We start from the raw sequence: 21,374 nt of genomic DNA, 5'->3' as shown, positions 1-21,374 counted from the left end.
TTGGAACTAGCAGTCAACTGTCAATGCACCTCTGAATTGCGGAGGTGTGGATCTACAGAGCTGCGGACCTGCGAACCTCGACTGGGTTAAAATCTCAAAATTTTACTAAGTGTCAAAATTGAAATTCTGCCATCTGGGTTTTGCTCATCTCTATCCTAAAGATATGTTTGGATGTTTGCCCTTGAATTTCTCTATAATCTCAATAATCTTAGTAGCATCAGAAAGATCCAAATCCTCATAACTATCTTTGACCTTCTCTCTTTAGTTGTCCACCTCAATTCGAGTTTTTGCAAAATCTCTGAGTTTGGTATCCAACTCTAACAATGCTTCTTCTGTCCTGAAGGCTTGTCTGATGTCTTCATCACTGGATGCTACCTCTAAAGTCTTTCTAAAGTTTTTCACAACTACCTCAACTGGTAAAAGCTTCTCTCATTCTCCATCTTCAAAAATATCCAAGCATGCATCACTATATAGCTTTTTTGCTTCCAAAATTTGCTCTTGGGCTTGGTCCTTGAGCCTATGTATCTCATCATGCAATGTTTCCATCACTTTATTTCCCTCTACAATCTTTTATATCCAATCATCTATCATGTCTAGCTCTTCTCCGGTATATACATCAATCAGAATGCAGTACCTTTATCCTTTTATGGCCTGTAGAATTTACAAATCCTTGCTCCAAACCCATACCTCATCCATAATACTGAAGTCCTACCTCAAAATTGCCACGATCTTATCAACATTGTCTTGTGTAGCATGTAATAAATTCAGACTTCCTATAATTATAGTGACACCCCTATCCTCAAGGTTGTCTTGCCAATCCTGACAAGCTCTCAAGAATGGACTGAGTCGTACACCTTCCCCTTCTTTAAGAATGGTAGTCAAAATCTCCTTAGGGCATTCAGAATCAAGAGGACCAATAACTTCAGCTAGATATCCTTTCAAGATCTCAACTTGCCTTTGAAGTGCTCTGATTTCAATCTCATCATGTTCCATATGGTTAAGAACCTCCTTGACTCCCATAGTCATCATCTATCGAGAAGTATCCCGTGTAGGCTTTCCTAACATGATATCCTTCATTTGATAGTCCTGAAGGCTAACAGCTTCTTCATCTGTACCTTTCGGAGGTTGCATCTTGTAATGGAGAGTTAGGCTTGTTCAAAATCTCTGCAATGTCACAAATATCATCCTCTGAAGCAAGGAATTGATGCCTAGCATTTCTCATTATTTCCTTTCGGAACCATCTCGGGATATGTCTTTCTGTAACCTTGGCTCTAGATGATGAAGGGATGTGTTCAACTACCTCCTTCCCTTTGTCACTCTTACTCAGAGTCTCCTGTTGTGAGGGTTCTTCTTCTATAGTCTCAGTTTCTATAGATCCCATAGTTTGATCCTCAACTTCCTAGGGAGGTTGTTGTATACATTCTACTACCTGTGCCTCTTTTGAGGGCTCATCAATAACCCTTGGTTCTGGTTCTCCTTGTAATGATAATTCCTTCTGAACTCGGAGGTGGAAGTTTCACTGAAACCTTATCTACCATCATAACCTGAGGTGAAGATGGGGGCGTTGGATGAGGACCTTGTGTCTTTGGTGGCATCTGTGTCCAATCTTTCTATTGAAATTCACCTGTAGGAGTATCTCTAATCTTATCTCCAATCAATTTTGTACCCACTGGCATGAAATCAAAATCTGGAATGGAGAGAATATCATCACCTAGCTCCCTTTGATCATTCACCCATCATTGTACTTCATCTTCCGAAGAAGAGAGTTCTACCATTTCAGCTTGGGTGGGTGGTGGTGTATTTGTGACATTCTTCTTTCTTTCCTATTCTGTGGCTTTGGCCAGTCGGGTTCTCCCTTGTAGAGGCACTTGCTCTTCCTCCCCATCTAACTCTATTTCATCCTCATCTTACTCTTCCTTAGGAATGGTTTCAGGAACAGATGGATTAGGAACTAATCTTTTACGAACTCTCTGCCTCTTTTTCATTCTAACCTTATCCCTCCTTTGCTTCTATGGAACCATAGGAGAAGTGAGCTCTTCATGCATCGGATGAATGGATGTCTCTGGACTCTCTCCCTCTTCTTGTTGGCTTGACAAAATAGGAGGCAATGGAAAATCAACTTGGATATGAGAAATTCTAGGTTCTCAGGGGTCCCAGGGAGTAGATTCATGTTGCTATGAAGGGGCCTATTCTTCAACATGCTCTGTCTGGATCCTCTGAGGAGAGGCTCTCTTCCTCTTTTATTTCTTCTTCTCTAAAGGATGGTAGTATCCCACTAGATGATCAAGCTAGTAGACTATTTCTACCCTGATAGGAGACTAAAGTGCAAAGATAGGAACTGTGACTTTCCTCCCCTTTACCCTTTTTGGGTGAGCATGTGCATGGAATATTACTGTTTTCGAAATTGGATCAAGTGGAAAGGTTTTCTTGATCCAACTCTTTGTCATTCTAATGACATGTCTTTCTCGATGATTAATATCATCTCCTTCCTCTCTATCAATTTATGCATTAAGGATGGGTCTTTCACCAACTTTATCTGTATTGAATAAGGGATCTAGTAGCTCCTACAAATCATGTAACCTTATCTCATCTGGGATGGTCAAATGGAGAACCTTCTCCACTAAATACAAAGTCATTCTACAATAGTCCCTGATACAAACATCATAGTCATTTGTGGCATTCATCCAATGATATTCAATGGCGTCTTCATGGTAGAACTCTTTTCCTGCCAGATTTTCCACTTTACCAACATTGTCAAAGAATGGTTGGGGAGAGTTATATTCTTCGAGAGGATAATTTTTCCATTCTCATTTGAAAGTCAAGATATGTTACTCTCTCTTTACTTGGTATGCTCCTATTACAAAAGGCCAATCCCAACAAGGCCTTCGTTGTTTCTTGACCCTCTCATAAGCTGACTCAATCTACCGAGAAATTTCAATTAAAACTAACTTGTCACTTGGCTATTTTGGGAGCTTCTATGGATGGATGGATGCACCACCAACCCAAATGTACGTGAATGTTTGGAACTGGATGAAATATGCACCAAGAGTTGTGACCTGTGCCTTGGCCTCATCAGACAATCTCTTCCCATAATCTCCTTCGATGAATCGAATGATGGAAAAGATGAAGGCATCATTCACAATCTTGTACTCTTTTCTTTATGGCAAGAGCTTCTTCTTAACTAGCTAATGATAAACTATATATGGCCATGCATCAGGATCCTACATACTGCCCTTCTTGTACAACTCGAGATAGTTGGTGGCTCTTGTTGCAAGTAGATATACCACATAAGAAGTCATATAGAACTTCTTCTTGTCCTTTACTGTCCTCAACTGATCACACAAGTTCTCACTAAGTGTGGTGGCCCAATCTAGTGGCACCTTTGCATGTCTGATGGTCTCAATGAAGTTAACCATGAATGGAGTGAGATGACCTGCTGCAGGTAATCCCATAACTCTACTCAAGAGAATGATTGAATATCCAATGTCATCCTTCATGTATCCTCGAGTCATATCTACTTTACTAATTTTCTTTCCCCGAGATGGCTTCTCAATGAAGTATGAGGAATATATGATGTTGATGGCCTCTCGGTGATGATCCTTATGCCACCTCTTAGTCATTTCATATGAAAGCTTAATAAACTGATCAGCTCTAGGTAAGTGAAAAACCCTCTCGATATTATCAAGTCGTAGATCTAAGACCACTTCCCCAGTGACACTCTTTACCACCCTTTCCTAAGGAACAAAATGTCGAGATAAGGTCATAATCAATTCAGCTAACTGAATGGTCCCAGGATGTGATGCTACATTTACCAATCCAGACTGGATTAAGGCAGATCTCAAAGAAGATCTTTCAGTTGGGTTGTTAAAAACCCTCAAAAACTCTCCCAAGCCTGTGTGTCCAAGTTCTGTGTCTTTGATCTCAGAGTGTTCATCGTGCAATCGTGACTTCAGAGTTATGCCTTGGAGCTTGTACACCACTGGTTTTGTTGTTGATCCAGATGCCATTTGATTATATTACCTGCACGTCACAAAGAGAAAAAGAATGATTAATTATTGGATATATATAAAACATTTTTTTTTTAAAACGATCTCTCTAGAACTTATTTAATTTGTTGTGATTTTTTTTTTTTTAATTTTCTAAATTTATTTTTTTTGGTTTTTGAATTTATAAAAAAAAAACTAAATTTAAAAAAACAAAAATGGGGGGAAAGTGCGGCGATTGCAGCCCAAAAGGCATGGCAGTCCGGTGGCCGTGCACGCGCTTAAGAGGGCAACCGCGCGCACATCCTAGAGGGGTGCGGCGGCAGCACTGCACCACGCGCGTGCCTAGAAGGGCATGATGGCAGTGCTATGCGCACTCCCAGAAGGGCACGATCACCTGGGAGAGAGCCACTTCCACATGTAGAAGTACTCAGCACATTCTTATCTAGAGGTTGGTCTCCTCCTTGCTCAATGGATCGAGCATGTCCTATAGCACTTGAAGTAGTAGCTATGGTGGTTGTTGCTATGGCAAACTGAGTGGCTCCAGATGAAAATCCTCCCATGGAACCAGTACTTCCCATTCTTTGCTTCCTTGCTTGAGTCCATTCAATTCATTTATCAATTCTTTTAATGATCCCCTGCATCAAAACCTCCATGGTGTCAACAATTGGGCTAGCATGTGGGGACGACAGAATTGGGGTGTTCTTGATCTTTTCATATGATGTGGGATGCATGAAGCCTCTATCATCTGCAAGGTCAGAAACATCAACATAATTTTTATATACTTTAATTTCATCAATAGTTAGTCATGACCAAAATCTCTCTCGAGTTTGGTACTCATTGAGACACCTAGACCAATAATCTTCAATGTCTGGGGCATGCCTATAGGAATATCCCAATTTCAAATGATCCTTTACAAAATCAACTGGATCATATTGAGGCTTGAGCACCTTAGAGTCTAGCAACTTGATCTTGCCTTCAAATTTTTTCACCAGATTTTGAGCATTTGATCAGGAGGCACAAGAATACGGGCCAACCACTATAGGAAATGAAATCTTGGCAATCTTCTTTATATTAGAACAAAGAGTGTTTACTTCTAAGATTTGTTGACATAGTTCAACTAGCACCACCTTGTCCTTTGGATACCTTGGCATCTTCTTAGGAAATCTGTCATAAGCTCCTATCTGTGAATAGGAGAAACTCAAGAATTGGATGAATGAGCATCTGAATTGATTTATTGTCAAAATTGCCTTAGGTGAGAATCTCCTCTCTTGGCATCCTTGCAATTCATGACATAGCCTCATTGTGAAGGCATTATTAATCACCACATACTCCTCATAATTTCTCTATAGTTGTAGATGTGAGTGAAACTCATAGACTTTAGTGCTCTCATTGTAATCTTGAATGCTAGGGAGGTCGGTCCACCTGTGGTGAGTTGCTAGGGCATGAATCAAATAAGAAGACATGTAGAAATGCTTGAAGGCCCTGGCTAAATTTAACCATGATGAGATTTCATGTCAAATGATTTGTGCCTAATCTATGTGCATATTTTCTACAAAAATTCCTTGCCTTAGAAAGAAATAATGCTCAACAAATTCCAATATCTCTTCTTTTCCTTTTAACTTGAGGAGAAGTGCGAGGATATCTATAATCTCTTGCTTCAAATTTGTGTCAAATAGAGTCTTTGGCATCTTGCTCTTCTTCAAGTGGGTAGTCTAGAACTAGGTCTTTCGTATGTCCTCCCACCTGAGAGTCTTCTTTCATTGAACATGAATGTGAAAGACATGAAATCTATGTCACAATACTACTCCTTGACAATGATGTCAAGTGTAGACTGCATCAATGCCTTGTTGATAAACATGAGAATAGATTGGTTAGGAAACAAAATCTACTTTGTTTTTGGGTCATATCATTCTATGCATTCTTAAACAAGCTTAGGTGCATGTACAACCATAGGAAAGCCAACTACCTCAACCAGTCCACTATCTTTGAGCTTTTGAGTGATTGGGTGGAGAGGTTGAGAATTAAGCCTTTTGTGAAGATCACCCAAATCATAGAATTTGAAGGATGTGTCTGATAGCTCTTTTAGCTCACTCTCTAGGCCAACAAGTTTCTCATAACTTGAAGCTTTGATTGCCACTCATCGAATGATTACAAAGGATGAATATTTTGATAAATAGTCATTTTAAATATACTTGAAGAAGGGAATTACCAGAAATCTTAATGAAATAGGTAAATGAATTCAAATGTTAGCGCCACACAAACAAAATTAAGTTTGGCCAACATTCATAATAGAAATATTTGCATTTAATTCCATGAGTAATGGCTATTTAAAGTTTCTATTTACTTGCACATCAAATATAAAATTTCTAAAAGCACTATTACTTTACTAGAGTGATATGACATGACTTTGCATGAGTATTTTATTTTTATGGAGAGTGCCCTTCTTTTCTTTAAAGTTTGGAACACACAAATATTTAATGGCATTAACATATGTGGGAGAGAGAGATACACTTAAATTTTTTGCGCAAGTCATTTTCCCTTTATCCATAAATACAACATGGGCAGTAATCCTTTGGTAGCATGCGCACTCCATTCTTCTCCTTTCCACCGAAAGCTTTTAATATTGCCTTTTCTTTGTATCGGGGTTGCCCTCTTATTATTGATTTTTTTAGAAGTATCTTATGAGAATCTTGAGGAATATTCATATTTTAGGGCATCTTTACTTCAATCTTTTCACAATCTTCAGAAAAATGACTTCCTTCGTTACCTTGAGGCAGAAAATTTTATTTACAACCACATTTCTCAATTTGAAACTCAACAAGTAGCCTTTTAACCTTTTATTTCTTTGTGAAGGCCTTGATGCTCAGTTCCAAATTAGATCTTAACAATTGTAAGTCTTTATATAGTCCATTAATCATCGGGGCAAATTTTTATCTTAAGTTTGTGTAGCATCGAAAGCGGAGACTAACAATTTCATTTCCATCAATATGCAGTAGGTCAACCATAAACTCATAGTACTTGACACATTTAGTCTTATTTCTCCAAACTTTTAATGACATTCACATTTACTTCCATCCATAATCTCATAGGCCTCTAGTATTGAGAGAATCAAATTTGGGACTTATTAGCTATTGCCATGGCTCTGTTCTTCGGATCCACACTTGATGTGGTTTTCTTGAAGGGGAAAAGTTGCTTGAGATCTCTAAAGATGTGGAATATGAAATTTTAGGGCTGGGTACCTAATAATGAGGTGAAGAAAAACTTACTTCTGATCGAGAAAATGCTAGAATACAACCTAATCACTCCTAGATCACCTAAATCATGCATGCAGCAGAAAAATAGGAAACCCACAATGGAAGAAAGTAGATATCTTGGGAAAGATGAGAATTAAGTTACCTAAGACACATTTAGACATATCTCTTTTATTCACATTCTCACTCTAACCAGAGAACTCAACCAATAGAAAAAGGGACAACTAAAACTTGGCAACATGAATGTTACCACCAAAGAGATGCATGTCCTCTCAACTTAGTAGCTACTATTTTCACTTTCTTATCAACGGGACTATTCTCATACTTAAAATATTTTTCCATATCAAAGATCCAATCCAATAAGGTATCAATATAAAGCTTACCCTAATCATCAGATTGATCAAAATGAGGTCTAGCATTCTCTCTAGTCAAAGCTCTTAGAAATGTTTCATTGCCTTAATCTTCAAGGTTAGGATCTGTTGCAACTTCCACTTTTTCATCACTAACATATTCAATATATCTATCTCTTCATTGGGACATCTCAATGGCTTCAATTCTAGCTACAATTTATCTCAACATTTCCATAAGAGTAGGATCTGCATTTCCTCTACCTCAAACCATTTTGACAATAGTTCTTGTAAGAATTGCAACCCTTTGCAAGTTATAGGTTAGAACCAAGTTTTCCACCTAAAACCAATCCAAATAAGGGTTTCATTTGATTCCAAAACTTCACAAGTAAAGAATGTGGCTCTAATACCACATAATGCAAGGGGATGTAGGGAGAATCCAAAAGGATAGCTCCAAGACCACTTTCCATAGGAACACATGGAAGAAAACCACCAAGAACAAGAAAAATAGGAAGCCAATATATTTGATCAATTGAATATTTGTTTTAAATATGTCAATAATAAGGCTTACCTAGTTGTATCCATCAATTACAGTAGAAAATCAAATGTGGTCTTCAATCGTCAAGAATTTTGATTCTAAAGATGTTCTAATACATTTCTTATCATCATTCTCATCATTGCTACCTCTAACTAAAAACTAGATCCCAATATATAGCCATCATAATCACTCCAAGAAGCCACTCCCAAAGCAATGGAAGGTAACAAGATCACACAAATGTTGTTGATGCAAATTACCATGTGTTATTTGATGTGCTAGCTAGGAACCCACCTTGAGAAAGAAATAAGGATAACTTCTAAGTGATGAAACATTAAGATCCATGAATATAGGCATCAAATCCATGTTAGGTCCACATCAAGCAACTATGTTCACAGATGAAACAAACATGGACAACAATATTGTCCATACGATTAATGAACTAAATGTAGGAAAGAAAGAAAACATTTTTTGGTTGATGCAAGATTTCCAAAGAAACTATGTTCATGTGTTATGAATTTTTATCTTTTCTCATGCATGTAGTAGATTAGATGAATGAATGAAAAATGGATTAGGTGTTGATTTAATTAAAATTTTAATCATAAACTGCAATCGATACTTTATACTATTGCAGTATAAAGTTGGCCTGTTAGGTCTTACATTGACCACTTTTGATGATATTCCTTATTAAGAGCAATTTGGACTACTAGATCCACCTTGTTAGAGGTTTTACAAACATACAATGAAGTATGCACTTTGTTAAGAGATTTAAACAAAGACTATTAAGTCTACCCTATCAAAGGATTTAGAAAATTAATTCACCTGTCAAGATGAAATAGTAGATCGCACTTACAACTTGATTGCTGATTAGGTCCTTGAAGTATAGATCACCTCTTGTGATTGATATAACTTTACTACTCCTTGTAGACCTTGTTGAATACTCTACTCTATTGTTGATTCGCATTCACTCTTCTCAAAACATTACATATCCATTTCTTGATATACTCATACATACATTGCAAATGATACAATTGTTGGCATTATTTTGTATTTGTCATTAGTGACAACACTTATTCAATTCTAAATGGCTACCGAGGTCATCACTCAGTCTATAGTTTATACTGAGCATTCAGTGGTTACCTTGTAATTTCAACAGTTAAGCAGCTCACACCAAGCATTCTTGAAGCTACCGAGTGAATGGGTAGTTCAGCAGTGTATACTGAGCTTACAGTGTTCACTAAATAGATACTAGTTACTAAGCTTCATAGCATCTATTGAGTTATAAATTTGAGTGATATGAAGTAAGTTTCTACCGAGTGATGGATCCATAGTGCTTATCGAGTGACAGCAAGGTAAACGAAGGATTTAGTATTTATCGAGTGAGACTATATCTACTGAGTCTCCAATGGTTACCGAGTTCCAAGCTACATTGTGTGATTAGTATGAACTGAGCTTCTATTTCTACTAAGTACATGATGATGTTGAGTAATGCAGTGGATGTCAAGTATCAGAAGGTCACCAAGTCAACTTGAAGAGCCTGAGTCTTCTACTATTTGGCCAACTCAATAATATTTTGTTTACTTGTGTTTTAGTTGACCTTGCAATGATAATTATTGGAATGGTATATGTAATGTATTGTATCATTTGCAATGTTTTGTTATGGAATGTCAAGGAATGAACATGTAATGTTTTGAGAAGAGCGAATGTGAATCAGTAGCAAAGCAGAGTATTTAGCAAGGTCATTAAGGAGCAACAAAGACATATCAGTCATAAGAGGTGATATATATTTCAAGATCTATTCAACAATTAAGTTGTAAGGCATTTCTACTATTTCATCATGATAGGTGAATCAGTTTTCTAAATTCTTTAACAGGGTAGACTTAATAGTCTTTGTATAAATCTCTTAACAGAGTGCATACTTCATTGTATGTTTATAAAACCTCTAACAAGGTGGACCTTGCAGTCCAAATTGCTCTTAACAAGGTAGATCATCAGAAGTGGTCAATGTAAGCCCTAATAGGCCAACTTTATATTGCAGTAGTGAAGTTTTGTGGGTATCATCCCCCACCCCAATTTTACTTTCTATTTGAAAGGTTTCTGTGTCACCAAAATACTATGTTCATGAAGTGCCTCTCATGTTTGCAGTCTATACATTGTCTATTTTGATTCGAGAGCTACTTAATACTCTTATTTTGTACCTTATGATGACCTGAGGGTTGGATGTTATACTTTGACTTAGTTCCATAGATGCTTTACTACTATGTTGTTCAATTTATCATTTTGCATGTTGATGTTATTTTGAGATGACAGTAGACCTATGATGATATCTAGTTTTATCGTTTACTGGACTTATTTTTTGAGTATGTTATGAGATGAATTCTATGTTATGGTTATTTACTTCATTCTTGTATCTTTACGCTTTCTATGAATGTGAGTGATATAAATGAATTAAATAGGTATTTCAATACATGTTGCTTCAGCTATGATATTATATGCAATTGCACTTGATCATGTGTTTTAGTGTGCAAGAATTATATCCCTGGTAGTGGCACATGGAGTCAGTGATTCAGTTGTTCATATTTTTCCAATTTTGTCCTTGTATGGTCGACGTACCCTTATTTAGTTGTTTAAATCTAAACCTTTCTGTGATTAGTAAATATGAACTCATTTGCATTATGTGATTAGACTAGTGAGTGTGTTTGTGCATTTAGAAGTTTGCATTTATTGCGAAAGTGTTAAGTGATTTTTTGTGATTTTGGGTTTTCGAGTTTTAGATCTTTTCAAATTTAATTTATGGCAGCTTTGCCTTAGGTGAATTTCCTTTATGGATAATAACCTATTTTCGTTTGGGTCGATTTGGAGTTTAGCTACTCTAGCTAACTAATTTCCAAAATCAACTATTCACTCAAAAAGTGAGTAAGTATTGGAAAAGTGAATTCATTATTCACTTCTCACTTTTTAGATTCAGCTCGGGGAGTTTATGCTTTGCCGTTACTTTTCGCAGATTTGGCAGGTGATTTATTTTATTGTGTGAGTTTCAGTTTTTGCCCCTTTTTCTGTCAGGTAGGGCTTTGTCATTTTATTATTTTTGCTCTATTTTAGCTTCTGATTCTTGCAGCAATTTGTTAGGAGGCTGAGAGCTAGTGTTCCCCTCCATTTCTATTTGTTGGTTTTGACTAGTTGGTCAGGTATGAACATTTTCCCTATTTTGAAATGGGGATTTGGGTTTTTGAGTTGTTATGCTGGGTGTTTCTGCATACGGTGTCTGATTTCAACTATTTTTAGATTTTTGGGGTTTTTGCACCCAAAGGCCAAATGGGTTTTAGTTTCAAATTTTTTCCAAAATTTGGGGTTTTTGCCTAGTTTTGCATACCGCCTTGTTTTCTTAGGTTTTCTTGGCACAATGTGGGTCATGGACTTGGATGATCCATTTGGATATTTGTCAAACCACTTTTGCACTTTATTTTGCATTGGGATGCATGTAGCATTTGTCATCCCGATTATATTTTTGATTGATTAACTTTTGTAATGCCCCGCCAAGGGATCCAAAGAATTAACCTATAATTTCGCTAAGTTTGGTAGCATTTTCTTTTTTTTAAATATGAAAATAAATACCACATATAACTTATGCACCATAACGGAAGCAATAGCAATGTCCATCAAAACTAAACATCACATACACAACTGGTTACATTCTTTAAAGATCCCTTAACGTTGAATTACATCTAAACAACTAACATACATGAATCTATCTAGTACAACACCCACATGAAATAATAATGATAAGTCCAATGTTTATACATTACATTTCCAAATGCTCAATCATCCACTATACATGTCACAGGGTATGAAAAGCTTAAAAGAATATACATATGTGAGATAAGATACATCATCCTATTCTAATCTATGATACATCAAAGTAAAGATAATCACATGATACACATGATACATGATCATAGAAGATATACATCCATCATAAAGATCAAACATAATAAACTAAGTGCACGGTTCCTCCCAATCGTTAATAGCATCATTAGACCATCGTGGGCCCTAGTCATCCCTCCGTGCATAACATTCCAAAATCACTGAAGAGATCATCGGTATTAACATAGTAGGAATGTCACTCCTAACATATACTATATCATATGCAGAAAGTAATCTAACATGCAAATAAAAGCATAAGATAACATCATCTAACATATGCTAATCATCAATGAAAGGATACATATCCACCATCATGATGGACGCATCAACCATGATGTCTCAATGAATCTCAAATGATAAGAGTGGAAAAACACTACCACCTGACCACATGGTACCTAAGTGGTCCACTCCCACCGTGCTGAGGAGATAATCTCAAGTCCCATACAGGCTATCCAAAAACATATAGCATAAATCTCTTTAAGTCCAGGAATCCTAAAAGTATACTAACTCAAAGGTTCCAATCACAAAATTGACATCTAATCCCATAGGCACACAATGACATGTAGGAACCTACTATGCAAGCAAAAAAGTGTCATCGCATTTATCACGTACAAGTTACCCTAGCAGTTAGCTAAACTGCACGGATCCATACTGATCTCATGCGGCCACTAGTATCCTCTCATACTGACGAGGCATACTATGGAATGCAAGGTCGCAACCATGCATCCTCTCTACTCCCATCCTAGTCTATAGAAGCACTCAAGGCATGGGTGAGAACCAAAAAACTTATCTTTTTAGGTTCATTCAATTAGTATTAGGTGTGAATGTTTTCACTTATTAATCCAACTTACAATGAGTTACCTTGGCAGCCTCTTAGGGCCCTGGCTCCCATTGCAAGCCACTTCCCGACACTACATGCAGATATCCTACCCTAAGCTCATGGAATCATAAATCTCAAAATCACAAAAGATAATCCATAATAAAATCATCAAATATGCATAAAAGCATCAAATCTCCATGAGCAAGCATCCATAGAAAATCATGATCACAACAGCTCTCTATTGGCAACTGAAGTATCACTGATAATCAAAAGTATCCATTGGTTCTCAATAACCAAAATATATCTCAATCATATTGATTGAAGACTCCAAAATGGCTGAGTCAAAACATGTCACAACATGACATCATCAAGAATAAATCCACATTTCAGTCCCATCATCGAGACTAGAAAATAACCAAGGATAACTGATCGATGACCAAAAATGGTTAAGTCAAGTGTCTCATACATAAGAATCTCAACTATAACAATCAGTAATTTGCAAACATTACATAGAGCATTCCATCACATAACCATGGTTGGGTTTATAAAGATCGAGATTAAAACATCATCATGACATCACAATCACATCACCCCCAAGCCTCTGGTAGACGTCCTATAACTGGTCAACACTAGTCAACCCAAAACCCAAAACAATAGCATAAAGAATACACAATGCAAACACATGTTTTGGTTTTGCTAAATTTACATACTTGAATTTAAATGTAGAGGTTTATGTCTCCAAGTTTGGGGAATGAATGGAGGAACATTTTGTATAGTTTTCCTAACACATATATTATTTTGGATGAATAAATTTTTTTCTTAAAATCCATCTTTCAATTATAATCTTTGTTTGAAAACTTCCCCCACCAAACTATCAATATACTTTATTTAATAATTTAAAACAATTAAATTATGAACCTTTAATCATTTATCAAATAATAATAATTTAAATCTATTAATAACATATTTACATATTACATATATACATATATATATTTATATTTATATTTAAATATATATACATAAATATATAAATATACCAATAATTATTATTACGTTTTATTAAATCTAATTAATAATTTTGATTGATACCATATACCATATGAAAATTAAACAACAATGAAAAGTTGAATTCATACGAAACGACTGTCATACCACATATATACAAAAGTGTGTACCCCCAGCGGTATGCAGGACCCTGGGGTCGCAGAGCCTGTGACGTCAGCGGGTACTATGTACCCCTGTCGTCACAGTACCTACGGTAGCCGGTACACTACGACCGCAGTGGGCATGGGGGCACGGATCTCATCCCCCCCCATTAATGCATATCACTTTTTTTTTAAATCGCATAAGCGACTTTCCATTCGGGTATGCGATTTCAATTTTAATAAAGTTTAACATTTTTTTTCAAAAATGTTTTCGACTACTGGTATGATGTTTGATTTTTAATTAAATGAATATATATTATATATACATATGTATGTATGTATATATATATATGAAGGTATATGTATGTATATATATACACGCAAAATTTTAAACATCACAGCATATAAACATGTATACATATATGTATATAATTGCATATCTATATGTATGTATGTATGTATGTATGTATGTATGTATGTATATGTGTATGCAAATTCAAAAATATAAACATGTATATACACAGTTTATTTAGAAATTCTAATTTTTTAGAATTTTCCTATAAACTTTTAATCTCAAATTTATCCTAATATTAATCTAATGGATTTTGCTACAATTTAAAACCCTAGCCCTGTGAACTTTTCAGATCTTTGCATATAATCAATTTTAACTACCCATATTGAGAATGCATATAAATTAAATAGAAAAAAAAACCCTCAGAAGACATATGGAAGACACGAAGAAGACAGGGAATGCAAAATGCGGAAATAGCATAAGTAAAATCACAAGAATCTACCTGGATTTTGATGCTAATTCACTCTTCCTTAGAAAATTCGCAGCGCAAGCTCCTCCCTTCTTCAGAGTTCCCTAGTCCTCCAATTCTCCAAATGCTCTCCACACTATGTCTAAGCTTCTAGGAATGCCTGAATATAAAGAGCTCTCGGGAAACATCTAGAATGCTTCTAGAAACAGCTAGAAGGTGTCACCAACTAAGCATGTGTCTTTTCCAACCTTCGAGATGAGTCATAGGGTTGTAGACACCATGTGCTTAATTGATGCACTAACCCCCGTGTTGTTGACATATGAGAAATGAAAATGTGCATTAACTCCCATGCAAGCTTATAACTCCAATTTACTTTTTATATAATTTCTATTTAAATTTTTATAACTTTTATTATTATTATTTATTTATTACTTTATTATTATTTTATTATTATTATTAATTTTAATTTCTAATTTTCTTTTATTTAATTCTTTTTCCTCAATTAATTCTCATTTAATAAATTATAATCAAAATATCAAAACCCATGATATTTTATATTAATTTTCTCAAATAATTAATTTATTAATTAAATCCATTTATTAAGACTTAATTAATAGAAAATTCACCATAGACCTCCAAGATAAAATATAAAAACTCATCATAGAGCAATTCACACAAAATCAGTCTAAAGGGTTAAAAGTCACAAAATATGTCATCTGACACATTCGGTGGGTAAAATATCCAGATACTTGTCCTATCTCACTAGGACAAATGGTTTAAGGGTTTGGGATTTGGACTTGAGAATTTATCTCCCTTCTCTTATCATTGAGATAGTATAATAGGGTACGCTCATCCTAGCAATTCAGAGAAGTCGATACTCGGTACCTGCAACCTGTAAAAAAACCATGCATGTACATATAATATATAATGTTAAGCTAAGCAGACAATGGTAGGAAGTGGTGCATCATGTAGATCCCGACTAAGCAGGTGACTACGACTCCCTTCCTTAACCATATCAGAAACGCCATACAATATGAAAACATGCACACCATACACATGCAAGTATGGGGTAAGTATCCATAATAAAACACATGAAATAATAAACCATCTAACTAATCATCAACAATAACTGAAAGCAATATAATGATCATCATGCATACATGAAATGTAAAGTCTAAATGATCTCACCATATAACCACTAAATCCATAACATAATGTCTGATAGTCTAAAAACAATACTACTAATCCATCAACATAAAACTAATCCAACATAGTCTGATAATAACAACAATAATGTCTAGAAAAGATGTGAACGAGGGTAGGCACTACATCCACCCCCCCTTGGGTTAGGCTTACTCCTGGAAGCCTACAAACAAGTAGGGATATAACTCCCATAATCTAGCTGCATCCTCCCAAGTAGCTGAAGAGTCATCAATAGGGTCCCATTGGACCCTTACCTACTCAATGGTTTGACCCCTGAGGGTCAACTCCCGCTGCTCTCGAATACGAACCGGCTCCAAAGCCAGCTGCCCGTCTTCTACCTGCAACGCATTGCAATCCAGAACATGTACAATATTAGGAATATATTTCTGAAGCACTGAAACGTGGAAAACATCATGAATGCAAGCTAGGCTGGGCAATAAGCAACTGGGCCAATCCTCTCTAGAATCTCGAATGGTCCCACAAAGCGTGGTGCTAGCTTAGAACCCTTTTTGTATCGAATCAGACTCTTTCGCGAACACACTCTCAAGAAAACCTTATCACCCACAACAAACTACTTATCAGTCCTATGAGCATCAGCATACTTCTTCTGCCTATCCTGTGTCATAGTCAAGTGCTCACGGATACGCACTACTTATTGCTCCATATCACAAAGCATCTCAGGACCCAACAGGATGCAATCCTCAAGGCTGTCCCAACTCAAGGGTGTATGACAAGGACGTCCATATAATGCCTAAAATGGTGCCATGCTAATCGAACTATGATACCTGTTATTGTAAGAAAACTCTACTAGGTAGAGATAGTCCTCCCAATGTGTCTGCCTATCCATCACATACATCCGTAGCATATCCTCCAAAACCTGATTCACCCTCTCTATATGACCATCAATCTTTGGATGATATGCCGAACTGAAGTTTAACTACACTCCAAGCTCATGCTGCAGTGATGTCCAGAATGTGGATGTGAATACAGGATCCCTTTTAGAAATAATCTTTCCAGGAATACCATGTAATCTCACAATGTCATGCATGAAGACATTAGCTACAGAAGCTTCTATGTAGGAAGACCTGATCGGTGAGAAATGTGTCACCTTAGTCAACCGATCAACAGTAACCATGATAGCATCATGATGTCGAATAGTCATAGGTAATCCTACTATGAAATCCATGGAGATGATATCCCACTTGCAAGAAGGAATGAGATTTGGCTGCAAAAGTCCAGTCGGGTGTTGATGTTCTGCCTTAACTCTCTGACACTCAAGGCACCTAGCCACAAAATCAGCAATATCTCAATTCATCCCAGACCAAAAGAAAAAACATCTCAAATCAGCATGCATCTTCTTGACACCTAGATGTGCTAAGTAAGGTGTACGATGGGCTTCTTCTAGAATCAAGGTGCAAAGCTCATCCAAAGATGGCACATAAATCCTCCCCAAATATCTCAAAAGACCATCTAATTCTCGAATGTAACCTGCAAACTTATCTTCCAAAGGTCTTCCTGAATCTATCTGTCTGCACACTTCCTGATACCAAGAATCCGTAGGAAGTGCCTGAAGAATTTGACTCCTCAAATCCACACTAAGAGTCATCGATGATACCACATGTCTCCTGCGACTCAAGGCATCCGCCACCACATTCTCCTTACCTTGAATGTACTTAACCTCAAAATCATACTCGCATAGAAACTCCATCCATCGCCTTTGGTGAGCATTCAAATTAGGCTGAGTGAAAATGTACTAAAGACTACAATGATCACTATGTAGCTCGAATCTGTGCCCCAACAAGAAATGTCTCCACCTTGTCAAAGCATGAACTACTGCTGCTAACTCAAGATCATGTGTAGGATAATTTAACTCATGATCCTTGAGCTTGCGTGATTCATACGCAATCACTCATCCATTCTGCATCAACACTGCCCCAATCCCTTCAAGAGAAGCATCTATACACACCATGAAATCTCCTTTTGGATCAGGTACGACTAAAATTGGTGCACTGGTCAAAAGCTCCTTGAGCTTCTGGAAAGCTTCCTCACATTTCTCTATCCATATGAACTTCTTTCCTTTCCTCTAAAGAGAAGTGATAGGATGTGCTATCCTAGAGAAGTTCTGGACAAATTTGTGATAATAACCAGCTAGGCCCATGAAACTACGAATCTCAGACACATTAGTCGGTGTCAACCAATCTATTATCGCTTGACTCTTTGTAGGATCCACTGAAATACCATCGCTTGAAATTACATGCCCTAAATACTGAATCTCCAATTTGAAGAATTCACACTTAGCTGCATTGGCATAAAGCTAATTGTCTCTCAAACACTGCAATACCAACCACAAGTGTTCCTCATGCTCCTTCTGAGTCTTAGAATATATCAATATGTCATCAAGAAACATAAGTACAAACTTGTCCAGATAAGATTGAAACACACCATTCATCAAACTCATGAAAACTGATGGAGCATTAGTCAAGCCAAAAGGTACCACTATGAACTCATAATGCCCATAGCGCGTTCGAAAAGCGGTCTTGTGAATATCAGCCTCCTTGATGCGAAGCTGGTGGTATCCTGAATTAAGGTCAATCTTGGAGAATACTGTAGCTCCCTTGATCTGATCAAATAAATCATCAATCCTAGGAAAAGGATACTTGTTCTTAATAGTCACCTTATTCAACTTTTTGTAGTCAATACAAAGGCGCAAAGATTCATCTTTCTTCTTCACAAAGAGCACTAGAGCTCCCCATGGTGATACACTAGGTCGAATGCTCCCTTTGGCTAGAAGTTCCTCTAGCTGAAGACGTAACTCACCCAATTCCTATGTAGTCATATGATAAGGAGCTTTAGAGATAGGCTCCGTTCCAAGAATCAGATCAATACTAAAGTCAATGTCCCTCTTTGGAGGCATGCCTGGAACCTCACTTGGAAAGATATATGCATACTCCTATAAAATCAGGTGATCTAAAGTCTTCCTCATAGGATCTTCCTCATCAATATCATTTACCATAACAGCAAATATCTGACATCCTTTACGGAAACTTCGCTTCAATTGCATAGCAGAAATCATCTGTAGAGATATAGGCCTTAGTATCCCAACTATCTTCACATCATTCCCATGGTCATCTTGGCACATAATAGTCTTCTTCCTGCAATCTATACTGGCTCTATGAGATCCAAGTCAGTCCATGCCTAAAACCACATCATGGAACCAAGGGGTATGACTCGAAGATCCACTGCAGTATCAAGCTTCCTAAGCTAAGCCCACACTTATGAACTACAGAATCTGTGGATACCTTAATGCCTGAGGCTAGTTCCACTTGCCAACCATGTTCTTGCTTCACCGCATCCAGCTTACACTTAGAAACTATAGATGGTGAAATAAATGAATCTATAGCTCCTGAATCAAACAATACTGAAAGAAATATACCTCGAATAGCACCTATGGTCTCAACCACTGTTCCCTGATGATCTACCTGATGGTGATCTACTGCTACAAATACTATATGGGCTCTACCTGCATCACCCACTGTAGGCTCTGAAACTGTAGGCCTAGGTCCTGAAAACTGAGGTGCTCACTATGGACACTAAGCTGCATAATGTCCAATCTGACCACATGAAAAACATTCTGTATTTCTGCCAGATCCTCTAACCATATGTGGTACATTTGATTGCTGACGATTGTTCCTGCTAACAAAAGACTAGCTACTCTGAGCTAGCTGATTGGGCTGATTTTGTTTATTGCATTGAGCATTGCGGTTGTTCTTGGAATTTGAACCTTTGCCACCACCTTGAGCCTAAGAATTCAATCCCTTCTGTTGTTGTGTCTACTGAGACTGTTGCTGATACTGTTTCCCCTTAGAGAAAGAAGGCTTCTTGTTACCACCTGAATTATAATTGTCTTTAGATCCTAATGCTGTTGGCACTCCTACAAAACCTCCTTGACCAAGGTTGACACTTTTCTCAACAAGGATATGTCAACGTACCACATCCTTGAGGGTTTTTGGCTCAAATACCTTGACACCCCCAATTATACGATTTTTCAAACCCCTAATAAAGTGTTGTGTCAACTGAGCTGAATTTTCACTGAATCCTGAAAAAGACATGAGCTCATAAAACTTACACTCATACTCGGTCACTGACATAGTGTACTGTCTGAGGTTATCAAATTCATCTGCCCTTTGTTGTTTCCATTCCTCTGGTAGGAATCATTCATGGAAACTTTCCAAGAATAGTTCCCACATAACACTACTCATATCGATTCCCAGCTTCTTCTCCTCAATCATCCACCAAGTGGCCCCAAAATTATCCAAATTAGTGATTGTAAATCTTGCCTTAACGTTGTTGTCAAAATATTGCATGGCAAAAATTCTATCAAGGGAAATAAGCCACTGTTCGGCCACATAACCAAAACCTTGCCCATTGAAAGGCCTAACCTTGGATCTTGAAAGATCCTTCATCTGAGTGGACACAATGGATCTCTGAAAATCTTTCTGAGGACTCCTAGATTTGGGTCTATGCTCTTGTTCTGTCTAATGTGCTTTGGGCTATTCTTGAATAGGAGGTAGACATTCAAGAATAGTTTGCATTATCTGTCTCAAACCAACCTCTTCAAACCCAGCTTGGTCCTCTCTACAACTCTCTTCATGCTGCCTACTAGCGTGCTCTCCTCTGCTCTCTTCATGAGTTGATCCCTCATGGGCAGACTCATGGACACTGATAGCTCTGCCATGACCATAGCCTCTACCATGGCCTCTAATAGAAGACCTAGTTCATTCAGTTAGTATTAGGTGTGAATTTTTTCACTTATTAATCCAACTTACAATGGGTTACCCTGGCAGCCTCTTAGGGCCCCGGCCCCCATTGCGAGCCACTTCTCGACACTACATGCAGATATCCTACCCTAAGCTCATAGAATCATAAATATCAAAATCACAAAAGATAATCCATAATAAAATCATCAAATATGCATAAAAGCATCAAATCTCCATGAGCAAGCATCCATAGAAAATCATGATCACAATAGCTCTCTATTGGCAACTAAAGTATCACTGATAATCAAAAGTATCCATTGGTTCTTAATAACCAAAATATCTCTCAATCATACTGATTGAAGACTCTAAAATGGTTGAGTCAAAACATGTCACAACATGACATCATCAAGAATAAATCCACATTTCAGTTCCATCATGGCGACTAGAAAATAACCAAGGATAACTGATCGATGACCAAAAATGGTTAAGTCAAGTGTCTCATACATAAGAATCTCAACTATAACAATCAGTAATTTGCAAACATTACATAGAGAATTCTATCACATAACCATGGTTGGGTTTATAAAGATCGAGATTAAAACATCATCATGACATCGTAATCACATCACCCCCAAGCCTCTG

This window comes from Cupressus sempervirens, chromosome 1 (assembly GCF_028749045.1).
Source record: "Cupressus sempervirens isolate cs-2001-9-10 chromosome 1, ASM2874904v1, whole genome shotgun sequence".
NCBI lineage: Eukaryota > Viridiplantae > Streptophyta > Pinopsida > Cupressales > Cupressaceae > Cupressus > Cupressus sempervirens.
This window is presented reverse-complemented; position numbering follows the sequence as displayed.